Raw genomic sequence first — 4,910 nt, 5'->3', positions numbered from 1 at the left:
AAAGAGGGAGAGAAAGAGCAGGGGAGAGGCTTGTTGCATGTGTCCGCCCCCTGGGCTTTTTACTGCTGGAGCACCGCTCCTGTGCACTTCTGCAGGAAATGACCCTGCCAATATCCATACACGTACCAAACCTGGATCTGCCCACCATCTGGTCCCTGTCTTCTGAAGGAAGAAGAGAGAGGGAGTCAGGTTCACTGGTTACTTGTGGGGAGGGGGCTCCAGTTAGCAGGGCCCCTTTTATACCCCCATTCTCCATTCCCCTCAGAGGTAGGCTTAAGCCTGTTAACAGAGAGCCCCCCTCCCTCCTTCAGATGGGGGTCCCCACTCAAATATACTTACCATCTCTGGAGTGGGTAAACCTTTGGACCGTATCTCCGGAAAGAAGGTGAGAGAGAGGGAGTCAGGCTCACTGGGGGGCTTGTGGGGAGGGGGCCAGAGTCACCAGGCCCCTTTTGCCCTCCCATTTCTCCCCCCCCACAAATCTCCTTCCCCATCAGCTCACTGATATTAAACATACAAATCAATCGTTACAAGGAGATAAACAGGAGCCCCCCCAAATCTTGTCCTCCATTCCCCACAGAGGCAGGTACAGGCCTACAGACAGGGTGCCTTCTCCCTCTATGAGAAAGGGCTCCAGGGCCGGCTCACTCACTAGGCGAACTAGGCATTCGCCTAGAGCGGGCCAGCCCTTAGGGGCACCAAACTGCACCCGCCCCCCTGTCAAAAGCCTCCCCCAACCAACCAAAAGCCCTGCATGCATCTAGTCCCTTACCGGGGGACCGCTGCCTCCGCCACCTCTTTCACCCCGGGTCCGGCGCCCAGTGCACCCAGAACCGGGCGGGGAAGGAAGTGAGGAGGGAGGAAGCACCCCCCTGCTGTGCTCGGGGCCTGTCCTGAGGCACAGGTGGCTTGCAGGGTGGGGAGGAGGTGGACGGCACCGCCTGAAGGGCCCAGCGGCAGGGTGGCTCAGGTAGGCATGCGTGGTGCATAGAGGGAGCTGGAGCACACCCGCCGCCGCTTCCTCCTCTGAGACAGGCCTGCTTGGACCAGACGGCTCCTCCACACCGCCCTTGGTGAGTCTCCTTGGTGCCACCCCCGCGGGGAGCGAGGGGACGGGACGCACGCAGCTGGGGGGGTCCTGGTCCCCCAGGGGGAAGGAGAGACGGGGGAAGTGGGGGGGAAGAAAAAGCAGAAGGGCTGCCCCTCCGAAGAGCCTTGTAGCCCCCTCTCCTCCCACACCCGATGCACCCAGCTTAGCACCCGGCTTGAGCGCCGGAGAGGCACACGGCGGGGGGGAGGGGAGACACAAGGTGAGGGGAGGCACCACAAGGCAGCCTCACCTGGGAGGGCGCTAGTTTCGCCTAGGGCCGGCCCTGCAGGGCTCCCCACTCAAATACATTTACCATCACGAGAGTTGTGAAACACCTGGCTGCTATTCACTGAAGGAAGGAGAGCGAAAGGGAGGCAGGTTCGCTGGGGGTCTTGTGGAGAGGGAGCTCCAGCCGCCAGCGCCCCCTTTTCTACTTACATTTCCACACACACACACAAACCCTCCTTCCCATCAGTTAATGTGACATGAGAAATACAAATCCACAAGCACACGGAGATAAACAGAAGCCAAGAAAACCTTCCACTTCTCCATTCCCCACAGAGGTAGGTGCAAGCCTGTTGACAGAGTGCCCCCTCCTGCTTTGAGATTCGAAGCTGCTCAGCATGGCTTCTTCTGAAGGAAGAAGAGAGAGGGAGTCAAGTTCACTGGGTACTTGTGGGGAGGGGGCTCCGGTCACCACAGCCCCTTTGGCACTCCCATCGCCCCACCTCACACACACAAACCCTCCTTCCCCTTCAGTTCATGTGACTTAAAACATACAAATCAACAACCACATAGAGACAAATGGAAAATGGGAAAACCTTCCACTTCTCCATTCCCCACACAGGCAGGTTCGAGCCTGTTGACAGAGTGCCCCCTCCCGCTTTGAGACGGGGGGGGGGGGGCCCCCCCCACATTTACCGATTTTTACCAGATTCTAAGCTGCTCAGCATGGCTTCCTCTGAAGGAAGAAGAGAGAGGGAGTCAAGTTCACTGGGTACATGTGGGGAGGGGGCTCCGGTCACCACAGCCCCTTTGGCACTCCCATCGCCCCACCCCTCACACACAAACCCTCCTTCCCCTTCAGTTGATGTGACTTAAAACATACAAATCAACAACCACATAGAGACAAATGGAAAATGGGAAAATGATCCACTTCTCCATTCACCACACAGGCAGGTTCAAGCCTGTTGACAGAGCGACCCCTCCCGCTTTGAGATGGGGGTGGGTGGGCCCAACTCCCATACACTTACTAAATCCGGAGAGGAACTCCATGGGGACCCTGCGTGCTGAAGGAAGAAGAGAGAGAGAATCAGGTTTACTTGGGGGACTTGTGGGGAGGGGGCTCCAGCCAGCACAGCCCCTTTTGCACTGCCACCCCCCCAACCCTCCTTCCCCATCAGTTAATACGACATAAAACGTACAAATCAACAACCACATAGAGACAAATGGAAACCGGGAGATAAACAGAAGCCAAGAAAACCTTCCACTTCTCCATTCCCCACAGAGGCAGTTGCAAGCCTGTTGACAGAGTGCCCCCTCCCGCTTTGAGATGGGGGGGTCCCAACTCCCATACACTTACCACACATGAAGGTGCCCAGCATGTCTTCTTCTGAAGGAAGAAGAGAGAGGGAGTCAAGTTCACTGGGTATTTGTGGGGAGGGGGCTCTGGCCACCACAGCCCCTTTGGCACTCCCATCGCCCCACCCCCCACACACAAACCCTCCTTCCCCTTCAGTTGATGTGATTTAAAACATACAAATCAACAACCATATAGAGACAAATGGGAAATGGGAAAATCTTTTCCTTCTCCGTTCCCCACATAGGCAGGTTCAAGCCTGCTGACAGAGTGCCCCCTCCCGCTTTGAGACGGGGTGGGGGGGACTCCCACATACTTACCAGATTCTAAGCTGCTCGGCATGTCTTCTTCTGAAGGAAGAAGAGAGAGGGAGTCAAGTTCATTGGGTATTTGTGGGGAGGGGGCTCCGGTCACCACAGCCCCTTTGGCACTCCCATCGCCCCACCCCCCACACACAAACCCTCCTTCCCCTTCAGTTGATGTGATTTAAAACATACAAATCAACAACCATATAGAGACAAATGGGAAATGGGAAAATCTTTTCCTTCTCCGTTCCCCACATAGGCAGGTTCAAGCCTGCTGACAGAGTGCCCCCTCCCGCTTTGAGACGGGGTGGGGGGGACTCCCACATACTTACCAGATTCGAAGCTGCCCGGCATGTCTTCTTCTGAAGGAAGAAGAGAGAGGGAGTCAAGTTCACTGGGTACTTGTGGGGAGGGGGCTCCGGTCACCACAGCCCCTTTGGCACTCCCATCGCCCCACCCCCCACACACAAACCCTCCTTCCCCTTCAGTTGATGTGACTTAAAACATACAAATCAACAACCACATAGAGACAAATGGAAACCGGGAAAATCTTTTCCTTCTCCATTCCCCACACAGGCAGGTTCAAGCCTGTTGACGGAGCGCCCCCTCCCGCTTTGAGATGGGGGGGGTCCCAACTCCTATACACTTACCAGATTCGAAGTCCCACTGCAGGGCCATGGGTCCTGGAGGAAGAAGAGAGAGGCAGTCAGGTTCACTTGGTGGGGAGGGGGCTCCAGTCAGCACAGCCCCTTTTGCACTGCCATCCCCCCCCACAAACCCTCCTTCCCCATCAGTTAATACGACATAAAACGTACAAAACAACAACCACATAGGGACAAATGGAAACCGGGAAAATCTTTTCCTTCTCTGTTCCCCACACAGGCAGGTTCAAGCCTGTTGATAGAGCGCCCCCTCCCACTTTGAGACGGGGGTGGGTGGGCCCAACTCCCATACACTTACTAAATCCGGAGCATAACTTCATGGGGACCCCACGTCCTGAAGGAAGAAGAGAGAGGGAGTCAGGTTCACTGGGGGGACTTGTGGGGAGGGGGCTCCATCCAGCACAGCCCCTTTTATACTCCCATTCCCTCCCCACAAACCCTCCTTCCCCCAGTCAGTTAACATGACATAAAACATACGTATTAACCATTACATGGAGATAAACAGAAGTCCAGAAAATCTTTTACTTCTCCATTCCCAGCAAAGGTAGGTACAGGACTGTGGACTCTCCCTATTTGAGACAGGGATCCCCACTCAAATATACTTACCATCTCCATAGTTGAAAGACACCTGGCCACTCTCTCCTGAAGAAAGGCTCGAGCAAGAGTCAGGTTTATCAGGGCTCTTTTTGTAGAAAAAGCCCAGCAGGAACTCATTAGCATAACAGGCAGAGGTCGATTTGGGAGGGGGCACGCGGGGGATCGCAGTTCCCCCGGGTGAGGTACGGGGGGCGGGGCACATGACGAAGCCCCGCCCCCTGCTTCCGGCCGCCCCCCTTCCGGCCCTCATTCAGCCAGGAGGAGGCAGGAGAAAAGGGAGGGTAAGTTGCTTCCTCCCCACCTCTCCCCACCCCTGCCTGCCTGGGGCCAGGGAGGGCCTTGGCGGGGCTTCCTCACACTCCCGCCGGCCTTGCAGGTCCACCGCCGGGCCCCTCATGAGGCTCGGCAGTGGAGCTGCAAGGCCGGTGGCGGCGGCTGGGACCGTTGGGGGCGGGGTGTGTGGCCTTATGACACACTTCCGGTGATGTCAGGGGGTGTGGCATATGCTAATGAGTTATGCTAATGAGTTCCCCTAGCTCTTTTTCTACGAAATGACCCCTGATAACAGGCCACACCCCAACAGCAGAAACCCATTAGCATATTAGGCCACGCCCCCTGACAGCACAGTTCATTAGCACATTAGGCCGCACCCCCATGTTACCGGAAGTGTGGTAATC

The 4,910-nt window shown here is 56.4% G+C and overlaps 1 long non-coding RNA gene and 1 pseudogene across 1 annotated transcript in view; one reads left to right on the top strand and one right to left on the bottom strand.

Moving 5' to 3' along the window:
- Positions 1-373, bottom strand: part of LOC107121398 — a 1,141-nt gene extending 768 nt beyond the window's left edge. The window contains exons 1-2 of the long non-coding RNA XR_001482862.1: positions 340-373; positions 127-162 (exon numbers count right to left, since the gene is read on the bottom strand). This is a non-coding gene — a long non-coding RNA (uncharacterized LOC107121398). The remainder of the gene's footprint in view (positions 1-126; positions 163-339) is intronic.
- The window catches only part of LOC107121396, a 213,791-nt pseudogene that overhangs the window by 111,820 nt on the left and 97,061 nt on the right, over positions 1-4,910 (top strand).

Source organism: Gekko japonicus, unplaced genomic scaffold (genome assembly GCF_001447785.1).
Source record: "Gekko japonicus isolate JY-2015 unplaced genomic scaffold, Gekko_japonicus_V1.1 scaffold2566, whole genome shotgun sequence".
Classification (NCBI taxonomy): Eukaryota; Metazoa; Chordata; class Lepidosauria; order Squamata; family Gekkonidae; genus Gekko; species Gekko japonicus.
The sequence above is the reverse complement of the archived record's forward strand: the minus strand, read 5'-3'. Positions and strand labels throughout refer to the sequence as shown.